The sequence below is a fragment of the Orycteropus afer genome, unplaced genomic scaffold (genome assembly GCF_000298275.1).
Source record: "Orycteropus afer afer isolate SDZICR_OR568_19922 unplaced genomic scaffold, OryAfe1.0 scaffold00250, whole genome shotgun sequence".
Classification (NCBI taxonomy): Eukaryota; Metazoa; Chordata; class Mammalia; order Tubulidentata; family Orycteropodidae; genus Orycteropus; species Orycteropus afer.
In genome coordinates this window covers 4,911,125-4,938,885 of record NW_006921837.1, presented here as the reverse complement: position 1 = coordinate 4,938,885, position 27,761 = coordinate 4,911,125, and the positions used below count along the sequence as shown (strand labels likewise).

Below are 27,761 nucleotides of genomic sequence, written 5' to 3'. Positions count from 1 at the left end.
AGATTAGAGGAGGTCAGAACATGTGGCCTCCTTGCCGTTTTTGCAGTGTCCTAACTATTTACGCTATCCAGAGACTCCAAATCTTATATAAAGCTAATAAAAAGTAACCTCTCCTAGCACAAGTAGAAAAGAAAGTAATTTATCAAAAGTTTTAAAAATGTTATTTTCCTCTGCCGTGGTCTTAGAGCTCAAGAAATTCTTCCTAACAAAGTGGTGAACAGATAAGCTTTATGTACAAGAACGCTTATTGTAGTACTGCTTACGGGACAGAAATGATCTTACTATCCAAAAATAGAGGACAAATAAATCATAATTGCAGTAAAGATCCCATCTACCCAACATCTAATCTCATCTCTTCCTTCAAGACACACACTAATTTAAAAAAGACCAGGTTTGCTGGTCTGATAGACCCTGGTGAAACCCCTGAGACTATGGCTTCTAGCTGCCCTTCAGGTCTGGAACTGAACCCACTCCTGTGGCTTCCAGCCAAATAAAAGACAGGCATATGAGCTGAACATTTACATTAGGTAGATACACTCCTTGGAGAGATCAATCACAGGAGAACTGTATGTACAGTTTATGAATATATGCATTCATAAGCTTAATATAATGGCATATATTACAGTACATTGGTCCATCTTCCTCCCACAAAGCAGCTCGTGGGTTTGATCCGACAACCTCTGGTTAACAACCAAACACCTTACCCACTACATTCTCACTCTAAGAACCTAGCACTAATCAATGAAGAAGTCCAAGCAGCTGTTGAAGCCTGCATAGAAAGCAATTGAAGTTCCCTGCCCACAGCTCCTGTTCCATTTCCAGCCATCAATTATAGCAACTTGCCAGTCATGTGAAAGAGCCATCTTAAAAATTTATTCCCCAGCTAATACTGTATAGACCAGAGACAAGCCAAATTGACCAAGCCCCGTCCAAATGACAGACTGGTGAACAAAATAAATTTTCTTGCTTAAGCCACTATGTTTTGGAACATCTGTTACATAGCAATATACAACTGAGATACCACCTCAGAAACCCAAGGAGGGGTCGCTATGAGTCAGATCCGACTCCACAGCAGTGAGTTTGGTTGGGTTTGGTTTACCTTAAGTATATAATGAAACAGCCATATTTCCCAGGCACAGAAAAAGTCCATAAAGTAATAGGTATAATTTTTAAACACAGAAATGTCCATGAATAAAAAATGATGAGGTCTATTACTGTATTTCTTCTTGATGTTGTGTTATGCAGCTATTAATAACTGCCTTGAAAAATTAAAACACTATGCTTATAACTTTGATTGACATAAACTAGACAAACTATAACAAATATCAAAATAAAAAATTACATATGTGATTTATTTATAAAATAACAACTCCATGTTCCTGCAGCAGATGGTGGGTATTACAGACTCCAATTTTGGATCTAGGCCTGAAACTATTATGTGCCTTAAATAAATTCTCATTTAGTCATTAAAAAAATAATAATAAAGAGTAATGACTTTGACTCACTACAACAAATTGCCCAGGGCTCCATATTTAATTTTTACCAATGTGCACCACACTTCTACAGTGTTATTAATCTTATAATACTTGAGGATGGAAGACAGCAGGCTACAGGCAAAGACTTAGTTCAAGAAAGAATAATCAAAACTACATTTAAAGAACCAAAAATGACCTCAGGTCATATCAGTGTGCAATCTAGTATGTACACATCTTTGATTTACATTCATCTTGTCATATAGGTCAATGTACCTAAATATTACATGTGGAAAGAAAGAGCAGAAGCTGTTTAGGTTATAACCCAAATAGCTGTGCAACAATTTTATGACCAGTATTCATGACCAGGAGCAAATGGTACTCACAGGTGATTTCTCATCACAGTACACAGACAATGGCACTTCTATCTTAACATAAAGTTGGTACAATGAAATGATGAACTTCAAAATTATTTCTTGCAAATCTCAAGAGGTAAAATCGATCTACTTCAAGGAACTGTCACAGCTAAAAATCAATGAGTACAATCTGGCCATCAGCTGATAACAGCCTTAAGGAAAAACACTGAGAAAGGCATGGGGATAACTATGCTGACATTATTTTCCTCGCTAATATAGATGGACAGTGAAAATGTACTAATAAAAGCTAAAACTGCTTTTGGATTACACTTTGTTAAATAACTTTAGTCAAGGGTCTAAATAAAATATCTCTTATAGAAACACCTTTAATAATGTAAACTGAAAACAGTATCACAATAAAACTCATAATGTGAATACTATGTATAAATTAATTTCCATGTAGTAAATGCCTAATGAGCAACTATTGAATCTGTATGCCAAGTTACTTTGTGGGGAAAAAAAACAATCAGTAGGTTTAGCATTTAAATTTTTAAAAAAATTTACATGCATGAAATTTCATAGAGATCTTCTATGGTACTTCCCTGGAAATCTGTAACTTCAGGCTAATTATTAATCACTGTTGTGCTACTTGATCAAAATATGAAGTCAAATAAGAACTTGAAGAATTTGCTGTGGTCAAAGTAAGTTGCTCAACTGAAAATGAACCCCAGCTAATGTCAACATAAATAAATAAAGCAAAACTTTTAGGTGTGTGTGTAGTATGTTATGCCAATTGAGGTTGATATGCCCTGAAACCGTGGTCCCAAGCCCACAGGTTCAACAATTCACTCCATTAGGGTGGGTGACTGTGCCTAAGAAGTTACCATAACTTTGCCCTAAAGTTAGTTCTAGTTATATGAACATTCTTACAGCACATATAAATACATATGTAGAAATATCATCTGCCAATCTTATATATGGTCATGGGTATATTCCCCTTTGCCCAGACATACCTCAACATTCAGCCTCTCTACCTAGCTACTTACCTGTAGATTAAAGTTTTTTATCACTGATAATGCAGTATTATATATGCAGAAATGTTTATCTTAGTTATCTGTACCTCTTGTGCACCTCTATGTCTTTCTTTTCCTTAGTGTTATTGTGTTGGTCACTAGCTTTTGGTATATCGCTTTTCCCTTTACCCAAATCAATGCTTGTCTCCACTTACCTAGCAGTGTTCTAGCTGTCCAGCAACATAAATAAATAAAGCAAAACTTTTAAAAGGCAGTATCTCTACTCAGTGTCAATAACACTCAGAAGAAACTGTCTTACCAATGATCATGAACAAACCCTCCTGTGAAACATAGTATAGGGCTTTAAAAATTAATGTTTAAACCTTTAAGTGATTCCTTCCTCCCCCTGCAAAAGCCAATTATATAAAGTTAAAAGTATGCATTATGGATTATCCAGCAACGAAATCCATTCAAGGTCACAGACCTCAGGAAAAAATGACTGAGGCAAATGTGTGTATGTAACTTTCATAAGTTAATGTTGAGTTTTCTAAGCTCATTTAATTGAAACATAGCAGCGCAGTGTTCCCAGAGTTTTGCCTGTTTTTGATTTTTTGAAATTTTTCAACATCAAAACTCTGGCACTGTTTTAAGCCACATCAGTGACTTAGTTACAGAGCAGTCTATTAGCTTATTGTGCTTTACATAGACTTTCCACTTGTACTTTCCTCATTCATTTGCCCCCTACCCCCTACAAACACACTCAGACACACACACCACAGGTCCAACTACTTGCTCCTTCCAGGTAGCTGGCTGTGGCCAAAAAGTGACTATAACCTTCTCCCTTGTCAGCTCTACTATATACCTGAGAATTCTTACAGAACATACAAATACACCTGTAGAAACATTGCCTGCCAATCCTGTACATGGTCTTGGGCACACTCCCACCTGCATAGACATACCTAGTGGTTCAGCCTGTCCACCCATATAGCCATGTTTGCCTTCACTGACAACACAGTACTGTATGTGCAAGAGGGTTCATCTTTGTTGTCTGTACCTCCCATGCACCTCTCTATGTCTTCCTCTTCCTCAATGCCACTGTGTTGAGCACTCACATTTAGTACATTGCCCTTCTCTTCACCCAAACCAATACTTGTCTCTGCCTATCTAACAGTGTTCCCTACCACCCCTGGAAACCAACAAAGAAAATTTCCTTCCATATATAAACCTTTCCTTGACTGTTTACAATAACAGACTAATGCAACATCTGTCCTTCTGTGATTGACTTACTTCACTTAGCATAATGTCCTCCAAGTTCATCTACATTATGAAGTGTTTTATAGATTTTATGTTATTCTTCAGGGTTGCATAGTATTCCATTGTGTGTGTGTGTGTGTGTGTGTGTGTGTGTGTTTGGTGTTTGGTTATCCATTCTTCTGTTGATGGGCACCTAGGTTGTTTCCATCTTTTAGCTATTGTAAATAGTGCTACGATGAACATGGGTGTACATATATCTGTTCTTGTCCTGGCTCTCACTTCTTTAGGATACATACCTAGTAATGGAATGACTGTGTCAAATGGTATTTCCAATCCCAAGTTTTCAAGGAATCACCATACTGCCTTCCACAGTGGTTGTATCACTTCACAGTCCCACTAGCAGTGTATGAGAGTCCCAATCTCTCCACATCCTCGCCAGCATTTGTTATTTTCTATCTCACTGAACTTTGCTACTAGTGCTGTATCCCAACATTTCTTGATCGTTCAAAGCTCATTCTCTGACAGATTCATGGAATTGGATCTCTTGTATTTTCAATACATCTGTCTTTTTGTAACTGAAGATTCAAGTTGATTGAATATAAAATACTTAGATTGAATCTTCTTTCCTTAAAATCTTAAATACCTTACTCCTTCAACATCTGTCACTAAGTATTGTTGTTGAAAAGTTTTATGCAATATAATTGTCTTTTCATTACAAGGACTTAGTCTCTATGCTTGGATTCCCAAAAGACTTTTCCCCTTAGAATATCTTGGTGCTGCTATCATTGAATGATCTTTCTAGGCATACTGTGTATCCTTTTGATTCATACATTCAAGTAGTCTTATTTCAGGAAAACATCTGATGGGTACATTTCTTTCCATAAATGGTCATGAACAAACCCTTCTGAGAAACACAATATGAAATAAAGTTCATCATCTTTGTTCTGTTCCATTTTTTTTCATTTTCCTCTTTGTATACTATATCCCCTTTGTCTTCTGCATTTATCACTTTTACTTGGATGCTTTTTATCTCTACCTTAATTTGATTATTTTTCATTTTTCTCCTTTTCATTTGTATTTCCCTTAGAATATGATAGGGTAGTCTCTATTTAGGAGCTCTGGTGGCATAGTGCCTAAGGCACTTGACTGCTAACCAGAAGGCTGGATGTTCAAACCCACAAGCCAATCCTCGGAAGGAAGGTTGGGCAATCTACTTCCATAGAGATACTGCCTCAGAAACTCAAGGAGGGGTTACTATGAGTCAGGTCCGACTTGATGGCACATAACAACAAGAGTCTCTATTTGCTCTTGTGCCCCTATTTTCCTTTTACTTCTTAAACTTTCCAGAGAAAGGCCGGCTCTTTTTGAAACTTTGTGCAGTCTAGTCATCTTTTTTATCAGCTTTCTACTTCTGCTTTATACAGTTCTTTAATAGCTTCCTTATTTATTTTAGCCCTTTTTGAAATATTAGGGAAAGTGCTCGTATGCTTTGTAGCCATATTTTTTTCCTAATAAGCTTTCATTGTCCATTGGGATGTTATTCAGAACAATTTATTCTTACACTAACGTTTTATGGTGTTTAATAACTCTTTATGTTTAGGTGTTTAAATGAATTGGATTTCCCCATACTTTTCAGGAGAAGGTTCCAAGGTAGGAACTACACATAGGCCAGGATAATTTACCTATTTTTGTGGCTTGAGGGCTTCTTCTTCTGAAGCTCCTATGAAATATTCACAAATAAAGGCCTTCAGAGTCAACTCTATAGTTCTTTCTCACAGCTGTTTTATCAGAACCTCCTCCCTACACCTTTTCTTCTCCCTAAGCATCAAGATTCCCCCCACATCCAATCTGCATGATAATCTTTTCCAGGATGGAGCTCTGCCCTTCTTGTGGTTGCTTGGGTTACCATCTAGTTGGCTCACTCATGAGACCCTATGTATAACAGCATGTAACACTGTGAGGACCTGTGTCATCTTCATGATGGTTGACGTGTTTGAGACCATTGTTACAGATACAACAGCAATCCATCTCATTGAGGGTTTCCCTCGTTTTCACTGATTCTACACTTTACCAAATATCATGTCCTTTTCTACTGATTGTTCTTTCTATTGGGCATTTTTCAAAGCTTAAATTACTCTTGCTGACACTGTCCAAGTGGTTGCACTCACCACACGCTGGAACCTATGAAGATTCATGGAGTTGCAATGACTTATCTCAGAATTGCCTGCCAAGTTTTCCATTCTGAATGGGGGCAGAGGTGGGAGGACACTTGCCAAAAATTCCCAGATTGCCCAGCTCAAAGGACTTGTGAAATTCTTCTTCTGGTTTCCTATAATAACTCCCAGGCAGTTACTAACTTAATGATTTAACCCTACCTGCTCATATTCGAGGGCTTTTGGAAAAACCTTGACACTGTTATTTCTGGGAGACTAGGATATTATAAGATATTTATGCAGCAACATCTTCCTCCTACACAAAACTGGCCCCAACAGGAATTCACTATTATATAAGGTTTATCCTTTAATTTTTGTCTAAAACACATAGGTAAGAGGTGATGTCCACGATATTATATGAATATAACCTTTCCAGAAAGAAATTATAATCTAAAATAAATTACAGAGCTATGATCTCAAATATGTAATATTGGGCATACTGGCAAACACATAAAGATATATTTTAATGATATAATCTGTATCTTACTCAAAATGCACTCACTTCACCAAGTTACCACCACTATGCAAATAAGCACAAAATGTCCAGCAATGTCATTTCATCCCAATAAATAAAAACATCAAGGCCTTCCTGAATACCAATCCAAAACAAGGATAATAGCCTAAAGACCAAGAAAATAAACTGAGAAGGAACACACACAAATCATACCCAACTTGCCAATCTCATAATTGTACCATGAGATCTAGTGGAGATTTGTTAATTCCTCAAATCTTGCACAAAAACAATAAATCTATTGCCTCAGAGCATACTTTCCACCATAAAATAATCTTAAAAATGCTATAGGGTTCAGGGCTGTCATTGAAAGCTGTATAAGTGGTGTGTGAACTCTGGAGTGTGACACTTTCCAAACCATAAAGGGGAGAGGGGGCAGAAACCTGGCTGACTTTCAGACAAGGACTACAACTACTCGTCCCTCATCAACTGTCTCATTATCTGACACTTCACACGTAGAACAGCAGTGAAAAATCTACTGTCCTATGGGTCTTTGTCAATGCCTAGAGTCAAAGGTGGGAGGCTGCACTGGAGAGGGCCCAGGCTCCCTTGCCCAGACAGAAGGAATGGCGCAGGGGGTGATGTGGGTGAGTGTTGAGGGTACACAGCCATCTGGACAGGACAAGTCCACATGCCCTCAGGGGGGAAAGTGAGTGTAAGCTAGGGGTCCGTACAGGGTGTAAAGGAGGGAATTCAGCCCCAAGAGGCTGGAGCAGCAGCTGCAGAAGATCTGGGTTCTCCGATGGGGCCCTCAACAGCTCAGCAGAATGAAACTCAGAGTACACGAGGGGCCTGCAGGTAGTGGGCAAGATAAGCCTAGGGGTACAACACCACTATGGCTGTGGCCATGAGCCCAAACTAGGGGTGGTGTGAGGCTGCAACACAGACTGGACTGAAGGTACCTCCCACCATGGACAGGCTCCGCAGTTGGCCAGTGGTATGGAAAGAGGGGCTGGGGCAGCCCTGCAGTGCAGAAGCAGGGGGAGGCCCATGCTGGGGTATAGATGGAGGGGGAAGGGAGACCCCACAAGCTGAAGCAGTGGGAACAGCTGCCCAAGTTGGAGGAGGGGTCCTGGGAGCACAGGGGGGAGCTCAAAAGTTTTAGGGAACGGGGTAATGTTATCGGGAGAGCAGACATACCTCAGCCAGGAGGTAGTGGTCCTGGGAGTGGCCTCTGTCCACCAAGAGAGGCTCAAGCTGGTAGGAAAAGCCCAGCCCATTAGGTTCCAAGGGCCTGAGGGAACGGGACAGCTTTGGGTGCACAAAGTAAAGTGATTGGCTGAGGCACAGGAAGGACAGGTGGTTCAGGCTGTCCAGGAAACATATGCAGAAGAGATGGGGTCCCAGGAAGGAGAGGAGCCCCCAAGTGGTACAAGATGCAGAAGCACAGGAGGAAGAAGTGGAACGTTCACATTGGAGGGGACTGCCGGATGTAAACATTTGGGGAACAAAAGAATACTGTGAACTGGCAAGAAATGCAACCCACTGCCTGCAGGCTATGGCCAGCAGGATCCTTTTCTGTCCCCTCTGCCTAAGAATCACTGAAACCATGTCTACAGGGAGGCTGCAGAAGGTAGCAGGTAAGGCAGTTACAATTTTCACATAATGCTGATTTTCACATAATGACCTGGTGTTTGGAAACAAACCATGTCAATAAGTAAGCAATGCGTGTATTGAGTAATTTTTAAAAGTTAAACTACTTAAAAAGTATTTTTTAAAATTACCTTCAAATTATCCCCAAAGTAAACATAATGACTGTGGACTAAAAGAAAATGACTAATTTCAAGAATATTAAGAGGCAACAAAAAAAGATACTAACATTTTTTCTTATATCTTAAGCATGCAATGCTGTTGAGGCCAACTCATAGTGACCTCATGTAACAGAGTAGAACTGCCCCCAACGGGTTTTCGAAGCTATAATCTTCAAGGGAACAGATCATCAAGTCTTCATCTGCAAAGTCGCTAGGTGGATTTGAACCACTAACTTTTCCAATAGCAGTTGAACACTTATCCATTGCACCATCAGGGCTCCATACTCTAGTTAATAACACAACCTGCCACAAGTGAATACTAACTGCATGGATCCCCTTGCAGAACTACATCATACTCTAACTACCATTGTCAATCATAAAATAGTACATTAATCATCTGTCAGAATATTTTCATTAAAATATATGTTCAAAATGTACGAAGTTATTTGGTTTAACGATCCATACCATTTTCCACAAGAGGCTCAGCTCCTAAAATCCCAATAAATGCTGGGACTTTCTATAAGTTTTAAGAAGAAAAAAGAAAAATTATGTCTTCAAATGTGTATCTGATGAGACAGAAGCTTAAGATCACAAATGATGACAAAACTCAACAAATGTAAACCAAAGACTTGTGTGCTTCATTTTTAGTGAACTTGACTCCAAAGAAAGCTCATCAGAATTTTTGAAATAAGAAATCTTCCCACAACACAGTATACAAAAATATTGTTCTATATCTTACTTTGCTGAATAGTAACTGGGGTCTTAAAAGCTTGTGAGAGGCCATCTAAGATGCAAATATTGGTCTCTCCTCATCCACAGCAATGAAGAGTGAAGAAAATCAAAATACATGGAAACAGTCCAAAGGACAAATGAATTATGAGAACCTTAGTCTATATGACCCAGAAGAACTAGATGGTACCCAGCTACCAATGCCAGCCACTCCAAAGGGATCAAAATCAGAGATCTTGGATAGAATGGGAGCTCTGGTGGCATAGTGCCTAAGGCATTTGACTGCTAACCAGAAGCCTGGAGGTTCAAACCTACCAGTCACTCCTCAGAAGGAAGATTGAGTAATCTATTTCTGTAGTGATACCGCCTCAGAAACCCAAGGAGGGGTCACTATGAGTCAGATCCGACTTGACAACAGTGAGTTTAGTTTTTTGGTATTTTAGATAGAATGGGAGAAAAAAATGCAGAACAAAATTAAAAAAAAAAAAAAACATTAAAAAGACCAGGCTTACCAGTCAGATAGAGACTATGGAATCCTTGACTATGGCCCATAGTCACCTTTTGGTTCTAGGATTGAACCCACTCCCATGGCTTAACTCTCAAACAATAGATGGGACTATAGGCCAAAGAACTGCACCAGGGTGATAGGCTCCTTATAACAATCAACCATGAGAAATCAGAAGAGTAGCATTTGCACAGGAAAAAGGTAGGGAGGCAGGAATGTATAAGCAAGGACACAGGCAAAGGGTAACCACAAGGAAGTAGGAGGAGAACTGTTACAATTCAAAGAACGCAGTCAGTGCCAGAAAACAAAATGTATATGAACTGTTGAATGTAAAACAAATCTGCTTTGTAACATTTTACCCAAATAACAATTTTAAAAAAAAAATCTTCCACTTCCAAAAAAGAAAAAAAATTCATAAATGAGTATCTATGAGATGTTACAATGCTTTCTTTTAAACAATATTGCATGTAGATATAAAGTACACACCAGGAGGTAGATTATAACACCTAATACCATCATGGGAGCTCTGGTGACGTAGTGCTTAAGGCATCTGACTGCTAACCACAAGACTGGCGGTTCAAACCCACCAGCCACTCCTCAGGAAGAAGATTAGGCAATCTACGTCCATAGAGATACCACCTTGGAAACCCAAAGAGGGGTCGTTATGAGTCAGAAAGGACTCATAAGTTGTTTTTTTGTTTTATTTTGTTTTTTAAAATAACATCTCCACAACCAACATGGGAAAAACAAAGAGAAAACTACTGAAACTTCTCCACAGATTATTTAAAACTTTTAAAGTGAGGTAAAGAAACATAAATAAATAAATATAATTATTTATAGTGCTATAACATCACTTTTTATCTAAATTATGAAATATTTCAAGCATACATGAGAATTATTTAAAAATTCATTTGATTAAGTCTTATTATTTTAAACATAAGATCAATTTTTTTTTTCTTTTACAGAAACAGCATATTACAAACAGAGTTGCAGCCCTTGGCATACCCTCTCTAATCTCCCTCCACCCTAAGAAGAAAGTGCTCTAGGTTTCTGGTGTGTCTCACTGCCATGGGTATTTTTTCATATGAAATATTTATAAAAATACAGAGAAAGATTCTGCATATTTTAAACTTTGTATGCATGTTATTATATTGCACATATCCTTCTGGAGTTTGTCTTTTACATTGAAAGTTTTGTTTATGAAGTTCATCCATGTTAATACTTTTAATCTATTCCATTCATTTTAATTAGTATATTGCTGTTGTTGTTGTTTGTCAATAAGTCAACTGTGACTTATACTGACCTTATGTATAACAGAATGAAATGCTGCCTGGTCCTGTGCAGTCTTCATGATCACTGGTATGTGTCAGCTCCTTGTTGGGGCTGTTGCATTCATTTACGTCACTGAGTGTTTTCGTCATTTTTGTTGACCCTCTACTTTAGCTAACAGGATGTTGTTTTCTAACAATATTGTTTCCTGATGATGTATCCAAATTAAGCAAGCAGAAGTCTCACCATCCTCATTTCTAGAAAGCATTCTAGGTGTATTTCATCTGAAACTGATCCATTTGTTCTTCTGGCAGTCCATGTTATATTCAATATTCTTCACCACATGAATTGATGACATCAGTTCTCCTTCTGTCTTCATCATTGTCCAACTTTCCCATGCATATGAGGATATTGAAAAGACCATGGTGAGATGCACCTTAGTCATCAAAGTGACATCTTTGCTTTTTAAAACTTCAGAGAGGTCTTTTGCAGATTTGCTCAATGCAACAATTTATTGATCGCCTATTCCACAAGCACTGATTGTTGATATATGCAGAATGAAATCCTTAATAACTTCAGTTTTTGCTGTATAGTATTCCACTGTATGAATATGCTGTTCTTGTTATTAGGTGCCCTTGAGTCAATTCTGACTTATGACAACTCCATATGTACAAAGTAGAATTGCTCCATGGGGTTTTCAAGGCTGTGAGTCTTTGGAAGCAAATCATCAAGCCTTACTTCATACTGCAATTTAATTATCCAATCTCTTGCTGCTTGACTTTTAGAATGTTTGCCATCTTGTGTTATTACAAACAATACCTGTGATCAACAATTTTCTTACATGTTCCTAGATGCATATGTTCAAGGGCATATTCCTGATAGAAATATTTGTTGCTATGGTATGGGCATCTTCAACTTTACTAGAGATTATACATCTATTCTCCAAAATGATTATATCCTCTTACCTATGAGAGCTCCAACCAGTCCATGTCTTTGCCAACAATCCTTACTGTCAGACATATTTTTTGCCAATCTGAAGTATATGTAACAGTACCTCATTTTAACTTTCATTGTCTTAATGAATATAACTGTTTGTCTTCACTTTGAATATTTTTCTGGGGGTTACTAACCATTCTACTTTCTTTTTCCATGAACTTTACATTCTATGCTCCCTTTTGTCTTGTCTTTTCCTCTATATCTGTAAAATGCATTTTATATACTGAGTACTAATTGTTAAGGATCAGCCCTGGTGATGCAAACAGCTCAGTACTTGGCTGCTTGACTGAAAGGCTGGCAGTTCAAATCCACCCAGTGACTACACAGGACAAAGACTTGGCAAGCTGCTTCCATAAAGATTACAGCCAAGAAATCCCTATGGGCAGCTCTACTCTGTCACATGGGGTCACTATGAATTGAAATAAATTTAATGATACCTAACAATAACACTATTTAGAAACCTTCCCTAAACCAAGGGCACAATTTAGACATTTGAATTTTCTTTAAAAACATTTTTCAAATTTTCTTTTTCACACTATAGTCTTATAATGTAAGAAAGGAAATCTTAAATCCAAAGATCTGCCAATGGGAAATCGGTTGAATAAAATATGGTACATCTAATTAAGTTGTGAAAGAGAGATACAGATAAGAGAGATGAGGAGAGATAGAGATAAGAAGAGTCACAGAGATAGGCATCTATATATTTGCTTATTTTTTTAATGGAAGATTAAAGCCAGTGCACTGATAAAAACGTTTACACCACTGGGGGAAAAAGGAAACAGAGAGAAGGGGACAGAGATGGGAATCAAGCTTCTCTGAAGTGATCTTTTGGAAACAGACTTTGGAATTACGTAAACGTTTTATATGATTATAAAACAAATTAAATCAAAATTTAAAACAGTAATCAAAATAAAGGAGGGAGGAAGGATATATCAAGTTGGTGGTTTAACAAGACAAACAGTTATTTGGAGAAAATTTAAAGCACTTTAGTCTTGACTGTGTATCTCTTGCTGGAAATATCCTTCATTCAAAAAGAATTACAAAAGAAATCTTAAATTATATTCAGAAATCAAATCAGTGTCAATAATAATGGTGTTATTACCCTAAAACTACTATATACATAAAAAATAAAAATAAAACCTTCACTGCCATCGAGGTGAATCCAACTCATAGCAACTCCTCCTCCTTGGGTTTCCAAGGCTGTATCACTACAGAAGGCCCAATCTTCCTTCTGAGGAGTGGCTGGTGGATTTGAACCACTAGCCTTCAGGTTAGTACTACAAATATTCTAAGACAAATATGGTTTTAAGTTATTGTCATTCAGAAGCATGATTTTATGCTTAAGAGAAAAAAAATACAATATAAAACAAATTACATAAAATAATGGAATTGGAAATGCCAGGACAATTTTTGAATTTTAAAAAATGTAATTTTCTAATTCTGTCCATTGAAAAGATGTGGAAAAAATAACCTAGAAGCAATGAGCATCCCTACCCCCAACACCTAATTATGGTCTCCAAATACTACTTCCATTAAAGGACTCAGGGCTCCTTGGAGAAATAGATGATTCAAGGTCTACACACCAGAAAATGTATTTTGCCATATCAAATAGCAAGGGGTTAAAAAAAGAAAGGAAAAAAAAAAAAAAAGACTAGTCAAGTTAGGGCAAAAAGACTCATAAATAAATTTATGGATGCTTTTATTGCCTAAAGATGGGACATGAATTTTGGGGGGCCAAAAGGTGGAATATTTGGATTAAATTGTGTCTCCAAAAATACATACTTTAAATCCTAAACTGTATGCCTGTGGTTCTCACACCATTTGGAAATGGGTTTCTTCGCTATGCTAATGAGACAGAATTCACAGAGTGTGTTTTGAGTCAATCTTTTGCAAACTATAAAAGGAGATTAAGTAAGCACTAACGACACAAATAACTGCTAATGCAAACAGCTGCTTCATAATGAACATCCGAAGACAACAAGACTCAAAGAGTTAATGCAGGTGGACACAGTGTACATTGAACAAATTCATTGAATACTTTAATAACCATTCAAGGAAATGAGTAAAACTCAGAAGGACTGTCTATTATCTAGCTAATTTAGTTCAAGATAAAAACTTGGCTATAGTTGTATTTCAAATAGAGAATCATATAGATTAATTAGGAGCTCTGGTAGCATAGTGCCTAAGGCACTTGATTGCTAATCAGAAGGCTGGCGGTTCAAATCCACCAGCCACTCCTCGGAAGGAAGGTTGGGCAATCTACTTCCATACTGATACTGCCTCAGCAACCCAAAGAGGGGTTGCTGTGAGATGGGGCCAACTCGACGGCACATAACAACAACAACAACACAGATTACTCACTGCAAATACTTATAAAAGCATGAAGTATTCTGCTAATCAAATAATCATAAACTCTAAATTTTATTATAAAAGAAACATAGCATGTGCCTTAAATGATAGCTGTTAAATTGCAAGTAAAATGTACTCTCATCATCTTTCTAGAGAAAAATCTAGTAATATTTGTCTAGAGTCTCACATAAAGATATAGAACACACAAAGATATATATAATATGATTTTCATTGTATCACAGTTAGTAGGAATCAAAAAAAAAAAAAAATGAGAGCCAAACAGTTCAATTGTGTTGTTAGCTGCCACTGAGTCAGTTCCAATTCATAGCGGCCCATGTACAACAGAACAAAACGCTGCTTGGTCCTGTGCCAGCCTCACAATCCTTGCTATACCTGAGCCCATCATTGGACCCACTGTGTCAGTCCATTCCACTGATGGTCTTCCCCTTTTTCACTGCCCCCCCCCCACTTTATCAAGCATGATATCCTTCTCCAGAGAATGGTCCCTTCTGACAACATGATCAAAGGAGGTAAGACGAAGTCTGGCCGTTCTTGCTTCCAAGGAGCATTCAGGCTGCACTTCGTGCAGGACGGATTTGTTTGTTCCTCTGACAGTCCCTGGTATTTCCATATTCTTCACCAGTACCATGATTCAAAGGCATCAACTCTTCTTTAGCCTTCCTTATTCATTGTGCAGCTTTTTCATGCATATGAGGCAATTGAAAATACCATGGCTTGGGTTAGGTGCACCTTAGTCCTAAGTGATATATTTACTGGTTAACACTTTAAAGAGGTCTTTTGCAGATCTGTCCAGTGCAACATGACATCTGATTTCTTGACTGCTGCTTCCATGGATGTTGACTGTAGATCCAAGTATAATTACAGCCATCACAACTTCAATCTTTTCTCCATTTACCATAAAGTTGCTAATTGGTCCAGTTGTGAGGATTTTTGTTTTATGTTGAGATGTAACCCATACTGTATACTGCTGTCTTTGATTTTTTTTTTTTTTTTTTTTACTTTTACTGTGGTAAAAACATACACAACAAGACATTCATCAACATAACTTCTCCATTTACAGCTCAGGGACATTGATTACATTTTTCATGTTGTGCCACCATTACTGCTATCCTTTTCCAAAATATTCTACCATGTATTAACATAAACTCAATGCCCCCAAACCAAAGCTTCCCCCTTCCCCATCCCTTCTACTCCTGGTAACCACTAATAATCTTTGGTACAAGTGTATGTGTTTGTGTTTGTGTGTGTGTGTGTATACATGCACACATATAGTCGCCCCACCCCCCCAACCTATCTAGAAATTTCCACCCCTCCTCCCTGGTAACAGCAAAGAATGTTTCCTTTTATGTATAAACCTTTCCTTGACTATTTACAGTAGCAGACTAATACAATATATGTCCTTCTGTGATAGAGTTATTTCACTCAGCATAATGTCCTCCAAGTTGGCCCACATCATGTACTGTTTTGCATATTCTTCATTGCACCGTATTCCACTGTGTGTATGTACCACAGTTTGGTTATCCATTTTTTGGTTGATGGCTGCTTAGGTTGTTTCCATCTCTTTGCTATTGTGAATAGTGCTGTGATGAACATGGGGGTGTATATATATCGTGTCCTCTCACTTCTTTAGGATATATACCTAGTAGGGGGATTGCTGGGTCAAATGGGATTTCTATTTCCAACTTTTTAAGGAATCACTATGGCGATTTCTACAGTGGTTGTACCATTTTACAGTCCTCTCAGCAGTGGATGAGAGTCCCAATCTCTCCACATCCTTGCCAGCATTTGTTCTTTTCTGGCTTGTTGAACTTTGCTATTAATACTAGGGTGAGATGGTATCTCATGGTTGTTTTGATTTGCATCTCTCTCATGACTAATGATCACAAACATTTCTTCATGTGTTTGTTGGCTACCTGAATATCTTCTTTGGTGAAGTGTCTGTTCATATCTTCTGCCCATTTTTTAATTGCATTGTTTGTCTTTTTGATGTTGAGGTGTTGGAGTTTTCTATAAATTTTAGAGGTAAGTCCTTTGTCTGATAGGTCATTGCTGAGTATTTTTTCCCATTCTGTAGGTTTTCTTTTTACTCTTTTGGAGGTCTTTTGATACATATAAGAATTTAATTTTCAGAAGGTCACAATCATCTAGTTTATCTTCTGTGTAGTCTTTGATCTTCATCAGTAAGTGCTTCCGGTCATCTTCACTTTCAGCAAGGTGGTGGTGCTCTGCATAACACAGGTTTTTAATGAATCTTCTTCCAATCCTGATACCATGTTCTTCTTCATACAGTCTGGCTTCTTGAATTATCTGTTTAGCATACAGATTGAATAAGTATGGTAAACGAATACAACCCTGACACACACCCTTCCTGACTTTAATCTATGCAGTATCCCCTTGTTCTGTTTGAACAACTGCCTCTTGGTCTACATATAAACTCCTCATGAGCACTATCAGGTATTCTGGAATGCCCACTGTTCACAACATTATACATAATTGTTTTTGATCCACATAGTCAAATAACTTCACAAAGTCAATAAAACACAGGTAAACATCTTTCTAGTACTCTTTGCTTTCAGCTAGGATCCATCTGACATCAGCAATGATATCCCTTGTTCCATGTCCTCTTCTGAATCCAGTTGGAATTTCTAGGAGTACCCTGTCAATATATTGCTTCAATAATTTTTTAATTATCTTCAGCAAGATTTCACTTGTGTGTGATATTAATGACATTGAATCCAGTCAGTTGGCCAGGTAGTAAGTAGTCTTCTAAATTGCTTGGCATAAATAAGCAAGCACCTCCAGCACAGTATCTGTTTGATCAAACATCTTGATGAGCATTCTGTCAATTACTGAAGGCTTGTTTTTTGACAACTTCCTCACTGCAGCTTGGACTTCTTTCTTTGATACCATTGGTTCTTCACCATATGCTACCTCCTGAAATAGTTGAAAATTGACCAATCCTTTTTGTTAGAGTGACTCTGTGCATGCCTTCCATCTACTTTTGATACTTCCTGCATCATTCAGTATTTTTCACATAGAATGCTTCAATATTGTAACTTGAGGCTTGAATTGTTTTTCTTCAGTTCTTCCAGTTTGAGAAATGCCAAAGGTGTTCTTCCCTTTTGGCTTTTTAATTCCAGCTCTTTGTACATTTCATTCTAATACTTTGTCTTCTCAAGCTGCCCTCTGGAATCTTCTGTTGCTCTTTTATTTTGCCATTTCTTCTATTTGCTTTAGCTACTCTCTGTGCAAGAGCAAGTTTCAGAGTCTCTCCTGACATCCATTTTGGCTTTTTCTTTCTTTCCTGTCTCTCTAATGACCTTTTGCTTTCTTTTTACACAATGTTCTTGATGAAACCCCACAATTCATCTGCTCTACAGTCATTGGTATTCAGTGTGTCAAATCTGTTCTTCAGATAGTCTCTATATTAGGGTAGGATATAATCAAGGTCATATTTTGGGTCTCACAGACTTGTTTCAATTTTCTTTAGCTTCAACTTGAACTTGCATGGGAGCAACTGATGGTGTGTTCCATAGTCAGCTCCTGGCCTTGTTTTGACTGAAGATATTGCGCTTGTCCCTCACCTATTTCCACAGATGTACTTGATCTGATACCTCTGTATTTCATCTAGCCAGGGGCTACATGGATAGCTTCCATTTATATTGTTAAAAAAGGGTATTTGCAATGAGTCATTGCTCTTGCAAAATTCTATCATGTGATCTACAGTGTCATTTCTATCATCACCAAGGCCACATTTTCCAACTACTGATGATTCTTCTATGTTTCCAATTTTCGCATTCCAATTACCAGTAATAAGCAATACATCCTGACTGCACATTGGGCAATTTCAGACTGCAAAAGTTGATAAAAATCTTCAATTTCTTCATTTTTGGCTTTAGTGTTTGGTACATAAATGTGAGTAATAGTAGTATTGAAGGGTCTTCCTTGTATGTATATAAATATTATCCTGTCACTGACAGTATTGTATGTCAGGATAGATCTTGAAGCATTCTTTTTGATGATGAATGTGACATCATTCCTCTTCAATTTGTCATTCCCAGAAAGGTAGATCGTAAAATTGTCTTTCAAAATAGCCAATACCAGTCCACTTCAGTCTGCTAAAGCCTAGCATATCAATATTTATGTGTTCCATTTCAATTCTGACAACTTCCAATTTTCCTAGATTCGTATTTTGTACATTCCATGTTCTGATTATTAATGGACATTTGCAGCTGTTTCTTCTCATTTCAAGTAGTGCCCATCAGCAAATGGAGGTCCCAAAAGCTTTACTCTTATCCACATCATTAAGGTTGCCTCTACCTTGAAGACGCAGCTCTTCTCCAGTCATATTGTGAGTGCTTTTCAATGTGAGGGATTTATGTTCTAGCACTGTATTAGACAATGTTTCACAGCTATTCATAAAGTTTTCTAATAATACATTGGACAGTATTTCACTGCTATTCATAAGGTTTCTCTGGCTAATTTTTTCAGAAGTGGGTGACCCCATCCTTCTTCCCAGTCTGTCTTAGTCTGGAGACTCCACTGAAACTGGTCCACCATGGGTGACCCTGCTGGTATTTGAAATACCAGTGGCAGAGCCTCCATAACAACATACAAGCCACCACAGTATGACAAATTGACAGATCAGTGGTGGAAACAGTTCAATAAAATTAATAATAACAAAATAAAATATTGTATATTACAAAAATAATTTTAAGTTTTTTAAAAAGGCATATTCTTCGGAACTATTTAATGACATAAAAGCATACTCATGAAAACAGCAAGATAAAAATGCATATTTTTTACAGAATTTTTTTAACAACTGGCTTTATTTTAAAAATTCAGAGTGTGGCCTAGTCACTAAGCTGCCACCAAGGACTAAGCAGCCTTCACCTCAAGCACCCTTGGTTCCCAGGGCTCCATGTCCAGCCCCCTCACCCCCCACACACACTTACACACAGGCTGTTTCCACCAAGGAAAAGGAATTTTATCATATGACCGCTATCCAGAATCTTTACTCTTTCAACCCCTTTGTTGATACAAGTAAATGATGATCTGCTTCCTGCTGGGACAGAGGATTATATCCATGTAAGAATTCAACATAGCAACACCAGGAAAACCTTTACTATCATCCAAGGGATCACTGGTGATTACAATAAAAAGAAACTAATGAAGGCATTTAAGAAGAAATTTGCCTGCAATGTTACTGCCATCAAACATCCAGAATATGGAGAAAAAATTCAACTACAGGTTGACCAAAGAGAACATATGCCAGCTCCTTGCAGATCCTGGAGTGGCTAAGGATGAACAGCTGAAGGTTCATGGGTTTTCAATGCTGGTGGCTCACTGAAGCTTAAGTGAGAATTTCCTTGCATTGTATAGAAAATCTCCCTCCGTTCCTTGTCACAACTTTAAAACCTCACAGCTTGTATAATGTAATCATTTGGGGTCCACTTTTTAACTTGGACTGTATACCTTATTCATGCAATAAACTGAAAAGAGCCATGCTATCTAGTCTTGAAGCCCCTTGTTTAAACAGAGGTCAAGCAATAGGTGTCTAGCAGTGCCCATCCTGAAATAAATCAGTAACATGATGTTTCAGCCAAGCTCAGAACCCCAAGATCACAGATGGCTATGTCTGGTCAGAAGCTCCCCTGTCTAAAAGAATGTCATCCACTATCTTAATTGCCTTTGGAGGACCTGAGAAGAAATGATGGGGTGAGGCAGCTGCACCACAAGAGAAAGCCTTTGGTAGCAAAAGAAAGATGTCTTGTTGTCTCCCAACCTGACTAAGTAGGCAGAACTTAGGAGAAGGCACTTTCCCTCTAATGAGATAACAGGGTATCTGGCTTGCCACCAAGGTCTTTATTCTTGTTGACCAGACTTGACCAAGCTAAAGGATATCCAAACACCACCAGAATGTGAGGCCAACCTTCTATCAAAGTTAAACTTTGACAAGGGAACAAATATCAGACTGATTTCTCAGTCATATAGGTAGTCTTAGAGTTTGCAACTCACTAGCAACAGCTGCCCACTGCCATGTGAAGTAACAATTGGTTGTTTATGTTCAGGTTTACTGTTGGTTTTTGTTTGTTTGTTTGTTTTTCACATATAATGTGTTTAAACTCTTATTTAAATAAAACTTGTTCAGAAAGAAAAAAATTCAAAAAGTGTGAACAGGTAGTGTGAGCATATAGTACAAAAAACAAAAGGAACGAACTAGAATAAAGTGAAAAGTACTTCTGTTTGCCAGTCCTAGGTCTTAGCCATGCACTTGCCCTTCCTGCCACAGTCACGTTCTTTTGAAAATCAAAGTTAGTGTGACCTTAGCTTGCAACTGTCAACATTTACTAAATATACTGTTCAGCCTGATTCATATTAGCAAAGGCAAAGGGCTTTTCCTTCAATTTCCAGGGGTGTGGCCTTTTGACCAGGATTGTAGAGCAAACATCTTTAAAGGTATAGATTGTGATTGGCTGTTTATTCTGGGTTGTGTTAATTAAAACATGGCCATTTAAAATTCTTTTAAAATGTTTTACATTTCCACTTAAAAGATAAAAATGTGTTGTTGTGGGAGGAGGAATATATGCAGGAGATCCTGGATAGAGTGGGAGAACAATGTGGAACAAAACTCAAAATCATTATTTTTTTTTTAAAAAAAAAAGGGACCAGGTTTGCTGCTCTGATAGAGCCTGGTAGAACCACTGAGACTATGGCCCACAGCTGTCCTTCAGGTCTGGAACTAAACCCACTCCTGTGGCTTACAGGCAAACAAAAGATAAGCATATGAGCTGAACATTTACCTGAGGTAGATAAACTCCTTGGACAGAACAATCATGAGAGAAAAGAAGGGCTGCTTATGCACAGGGAGACAGCTCAGGGGGCAGAAGTGCATGGAGGGACGGACACAGGGAAGAGGTAACTATGGGGAGGAAGTGGAGGAAGCTGTTGCATTGTGGGAAATTATAGTCAGTGTCATGAGACAAAGTGTATGTGAGCTGCTGTATGGAAAGTGAATTTGCTCTGTAAATTTTCACCCAAATCACAATTAAAAAAAAAAAAAAGTGTTGCTAAGGATAGCATGTCAAAAGACTGTATTGTGGCAATCATTTCCCTAACTTTTTTCAGTGAAACTAGCTATGGGGAACCTGTATTGTCATTTGATGTAATGTGGGCAGATATCATAGACCCAGGAGAGGCTGTGGGTTCAAGGTTAAGCCCACACTTTCAGTGATCATTTTATAGTTCCTTACCAGAGAAAAGCCCTCCGAGTATAAAGAGTACTGAAAACCATGAGGCAACAGCAGCACGGTGTTCTCTCCTGAAAATAAAGCTAACTAACAATAAAGCTGCTTCACTTCAGCTGTCACATGCCATGGATGAGCTTTCTCTTTCTGAGAGTGTAGGAGGGAAAGAAAACAGTCTGAAAAGCCTTTGTCTTGACTTAGTTTGAAAAAGTAGATATTGTCTGAAGAAATCTTTACTTTTTCCCTAAAATTTCCACATAGTATATGCTGTTTTTGATAATCCCCATATTGTGATTCTTTATTAAAAACATTAGGAGCTCTGGTAGCATAGTGCCTAAGGCACTTGACTGCTAACCAGAAGGTTGGAGGTTCAAACCCACCAGCCACTCCTTGGAAGGAAGGTTGGGCAATCTACTTCCATAGTGATACCGCCTTAGAAACCCAAGGAGGGGTCGCTATGAATCAGGTCTGCCTTGACAGCACATTACAACAACAACAACATTAAAAACATTAGTCTGGGTTTCAATCCTTGTCCGTTTTCCTTGTGGACTTCTCTGTGGTATATGAATTCTTTTTCCTGAAATACCTTCGCTGAACAAGTGTAGTCATCTGACGTGCTGCTACAAAGAATCTGACATGTCTGCTTTAGAGTAGCACTCCCCAGTGGAGCCTAAAGACCAAGCCTACTTTTTAAAAGAGTTGCCAAAAATAAATAAATAAATAAATAAATAAAGTAGTTTTCAATGGGTTGTTACTATTTTTCTTAATTATTAAAGATATTTTATTTTCTCTTTGCTTTTTTGCTCAGCCCCATGCTGACTCCTTTTGTTTCTTTAGTAAAATGCTATTTTAAGTCACCCTTGAGTCTGATAAGCTATTTTCTTTTTAATTTCTTCCCATTCCCTATAGTAAATATTTTTCTTTCTGTCTGTAAACCTCAACTTTAAGTTACTCCAGGCCAATCAGATCTTTTTTCCTGTCTGTTCTAGGAAGCATACAGAGGGGATCCTCAATGCTATCTTGATGTTCATGCTATGATTTCATACCAGGTTAAAACAATCTGTAAAATGTAATTCACTGACCATTATGTGATACAGTTCAATTTGTTGTTGTTGTTATTGTTGTTACATGCCGTCGAGTCAGACCCGACTCATAGCAACCCCTCCTTGGGTTGCCCAGGCAGTATCACTATGGAAGTAGATTGCCCCATCTTCCTTCCAAGGAGTGGCTGCTGGGTTTGAACCATTGGCCTTCTGGTTAGCAGTCAAGTGCCTTAGGCACTATGCTACCAGAGCTCCTATAGTTCAATTTAGAGAGATAGAATATGTAGGCTTCATTTCTCACTGGAAATAGCAATGCCATTGTAAACTGCCCTTACTAAGCTGAGACAGCAATGGATATTCAGCTTATTCAGTTCTCACGCCATCCCTTGAACCTACTGCTTTCCCCTCACAGTTTCACTTGTCTGTTGCCACCCTCCATCCTGCTGGCACTTGCCTACCTCTGAAGACCTGGATTATCACTTTCTTCCTATCCTCACTTTTCTACTTGGGTTCATGGTTCAAGAAATCATCAAGAACTCCTTTCTTCTCAGACAATGTCTAGAATAGTCTTTCCTTTATGTGACCCTTAAACATTTTTTTTCTATTAAAAAATAATTACGTCACAAAAGTAATATGCAGGTATTTTAAACCAGTGAAATGAATTAAAGATACATATTTTTTAAAGTTGTTAATCTGACTCCCTTCCCTGACTCCAGGTCAAATTACGATTATTAGAGCTCAACAGCAAATATACAAATATGGGCATGGAAGATTTGGTTATCACTGTTTTTTACAAAACTGGTATCATGTACTTTCTGAAACTTCCTTAGCTATTGTAGTAAAATATATGTAACAGCATTTGCCATTTCAACCATTTTGAACTTACACTTTAGTAACTAATGATAGCTACCATGTCATGCAACAGTTATCACTATTTGTTTTCAAATCTTTTCATCACCTTTAACGGAAACTCAGTACACTTAAGCAATAACTTCACATTTCTCCCACCCATCTGCCCCTGGTAATCACTAATAAACTTTGCTCTCTATGTATCTGCTTATTCTAGATATTTCATATAAGTGAGATCATACAATATTGGTCCTTTTATATCTGACTTATTTCATTCGGCATAATGTTTTCAAGGTTCATCTACATGGTAGAATGTATAAGAACTTCATTTCTCCTTATAGGTGAATTATATGGATTTACATTCTATCCTATTGTATGGCTATACAACATTTTGTTGATCCATTTATCTGTTGAAGGGTATTTCCTTTCCACCTTTGGCTATTGTAGATAATGCTGCAGTGAAAAGTGGTATACAAATATCTAACTGAGTCCCTGCTTTCAAGTCTTTTGAGCATATTCTTAGGAGTGGAAATGCTAGGTCATACAGTAATTCTATGTTTAACTTCTTGAGAAACCACCAAATGGTTTTCCATAGCAGCTGCACCATTCTACATTCCCACCAGCAATAGATCAAAGTCCTCCTAATTTCTCCACATCCTCGCTAACACTGGCTATCTTCCATTTTTCTAAGAACAGCCATCCTAGTAGGTGTGAAGTGGTATGTCATGGTTTCAGTTTGTATTTCTAGAATGACTAATGATGCTAAACATCTTTTCATTTGCTTAGGAGCTCTGGTAGCATAGTGCCTAAGGCATTTCACTGCTAACCAGAAGGCTGGTGGTTCAAATCCATCAGCCACTCCTCGAAAGGAAGGTTGGGCAATCTACTTCCATAGTGATATGGCCTTGGAAACCCAACGAGGGGTTGCTGTGAGTCTGGTTCGACTCAACAGCAATGTGTTTGGTTTGGTTGATTTATTAGATATTTGTCTATCTTCTTTAGAGAAATCTCTCTTCAAGTCCTTTGCCTGGTTTTAACTAGGTTTTTTGTCTTTTTGTCATTGACTTTCAGGAGCTCTGGTGGCGTAGTGTCTAAAGCATTTGACTGCTAACCAGAAGACTGATGGTTCAAACCCACCAGCTGCTCCTCGGAAAGAAGATTGTACAATTTACTTCTGTAAAGATACCACCTCAGAAACCCAAGGAGGGGTCGCTATGAGTTGGATTCAATTCAACAGCAGTGAGTTTGTTTTTATATACATAAACATACACACACACACATTCTACATATTAAACTGTTACTAGATACATGGTTCCCTGATATTTCTTCCCATTATGTTATTGCTTCATTTTGTTGATAAAGTCCTTTTAATGTAGAAAAGTGTTTAATTTTGATCAAGTCCAGTTTATCTTTTTTTTTTTTTTTTCTTGCTTGTGCCTTGTATGTCATATCTAACAACCTACTGTTAACAACTAGGTCCTAAAGTAACCTATGTTTTGTTGTAAGATTTTTATAGTTTTAAGTCTTTACATTTAGGTCTTTGATTCATTTTGAATTAATTTTTGTATATAGTTTGAAGTATGAGTCCAAATTAATTCTTTCACATATAGAAATTCACTTGTTCCAGCACATTTATCAAAGAAACTATTCTTTGCCACACTGAATAGATTTGGGACCTTTGTAGAAAATCAAGTGACTGCACATGTATGAGATTATTTCTAGATTCTCAATTCTGTTCCATTGGTCTATCCCTCTAACCAACGTTGTTGTTGTTGTTGTTATGTGTCATCAAGTCAGACCTGACTCACAGCAACCCCTCCTTCGGTTTCTGAGGCAGTATCACTATGGAAGTAGATTGCCCAACCTTCCTTCTGAGGAGTGGCTGGTGGGTTTGAACTGCCAGCCTTCTGGTTAGCAGTCAAGTGCCTTAGGCACTATGCTACCAGAGCTCCCATCTAACCAATATGAATCCCATACTATTTTTTACCATAGCTTATAGTATGTTTTGAAATTGTGAAGTGTGAGTACCACTTTATCCTCTTTCAATACTGTTTTGGCTGTTCAAGGTCCCTGTAATTCCTTGTTAATTTGAGGACAGGTTTATCCATTTCAGCAAAATGGGCTGTTGGAATTTTGATACCAATTAGGTTGACTCTATTGATCATGTTGGGTAGTATTGACATCTTAGAAATATTAATCTTCTAGTCAAGGAACAAAGGATGCTTTTCCATTTAGGACTTCTTTAATTTCTTTCAGCAATATTTTACAGTTTCCAATTTACAAGGCTTTTATCTCCTGGTTAAATTTACTCCTAGGTATTTTACTTTTTACTATTGATTGTACATGGAATTGTTTCCTTAAATTCCTTTTCAGACTGTTCATTGCTGGTGTACAGAAACTCAACTGATTATTCTGGTGACACTATACCCTGTAACTTTGTTGAATTCATTTATTAGCTCTAGTAGTTTCTTTGTGGGTTTTTTCCAATTTTATATATACATACATACATATATATACATACATATATATACATACATATATATATATATATATATATACACACACACACACACACACACACACACTCACACACACACATACACATATGATCATGCCTTCTGTGAGTAGCTTTAGCTCTTCCTTTTTTATCTGGATGCCTTTTTTAAAAAAATTATCATTTTTTTATTATTATTACATACATACATTTTTTTCCTAATTGCTCTGGTAAAACTTCTAGTACTATGCTGAAAATCAGTAGTGAGAGTAAGCATCCTTGTCTTCTTTCTAATTATAATGGGAAAGTTCTCAGTCAGAGTATATTAGCTATTGGTTTTTCGTAATTCTTTAATAAGACTGAGTAATTTCCTTTCTGTTCTGAGTTTGCTGGGTGTCTTTATCATGAAAGAATACTAGATTTTGTCAAATGCCTTTACACCCAAAGAGATGATCATGTAGTTCTTTTTCTTCATTCTAATATGTGTAGTAATGTATCTGTATTAATGTATGTGTATCAATGAATGTGTATTGTTGTTGTTAGGTGCCATCGGAAATGTGTATTACATAGATTGATTTTCTGATGTCAAACCATCTTTGCATTTCTGGTCACAGTGTACAATTCTTTCAAAATGGTGTTGGATTCAGTCTGCTGGTATTTGAGAATTTTTCCATCTGTATTCATAAGTGATATTGATCAGTAGCAGTATTTTCTTGTGGATTCCTTCTCTGGCCTTGGTATGAGGATGAGTTTTTTTTTTTTCTTTTTACAGTTGAAGGTAGACTGGTGTCACTTCTATAAATTTTTGGTAGAATTCTCTCATGAAGCTACTTTTCTTTGTTGAGAAGTTTTTGATTACTGAATCAATCTCTTCACTCATTATGGGTCTAGTGAGATCTTCTATTTTTCTTGAGTCAATGTAGGTAGTTTGACTTTCTATAAGTTTGTCAATTTCATCTCGGTTACATAATTTGTTAATGTACAATTGTTCATAGTACTCTCTTACACCCTTTTTCATTTCCATAGGATTGGTTTTAAAGTCTTGCCTTTCATTTACGATTTTTTAATCTTCTCTCTCGCGTTTTTTTCCAAACTTACCTAAAGGCGTGTTCATTTTAACTTCTCTAAAAAACCAATTTCTGGCTTTGTTGATTCTATTTTTCGGTCCTTTATTTCCACTCTGATTTTGTTATTTCCTTCTTACTGGTACCTATGGCCTTGGTGTACTCTACTCTTTTAGTTTTTCAAGCTGTAATATTACGTTGCTTATGAAAGATCTTTCTTCTTTCTTAAAATGGGGATTTATAGCTATAAATTTCTGAACACACCTTTCACTGCAATCTGTAAGATCTGATATGCTGTGGTTACATTTTCATTTAATCTAAGTATTTTCTGATTTCTTTGACCCACTGATTATTTAGTAGTGTATTGTATAATTTCCACATATTTGTGTATTTTTCCAGTGTTATTCTGTTGTTAATTTCTGCCTTTATTCCTTTATGGTCAGAGGAGATACTTTGTATGATTTCAACCTTTTTAATATGTATTGAGACTTATTGTGTGACGTAGCATATAGTCTGTACTGGAGAACGATCCCTGTATACTGGAGAAGAACATAGACTGTGGTAATTTGGGGTGGAGCATTCTGTATGTATCTCTGAGGTACAGTAGGTTAGAGCATTAAACAAA

At 37.4% G+C, this 27,761-nt stretch overlaps 1 protein-coding gene and 1 non-coding gene across 2 annotated transcripts in view; one reads left to right on the top strand and one right to left on the bottom strand.

Annotated features, from left to right (window-relative positions):
• The window catches only part of ULK4 (unc-51 like kinase 4), a gene marked incomplete at its 3' end in the record, with an annotated part of 718,552 nt that overhangs the window by 369,226 nt on the left and 321,565 nt on the right, over nt 1–27,761 (bottom strand). The gene's annotated exons all lie outside the window — the stretch shown is intronic.
• Nucleotides 21,655–21,871, top strand: LOC122150824. The gene has a single exon (XR_006163874.1). It is a non-coding gene; the product is annotated as a small nucleolar RNA U3 (small nucleolar RNA).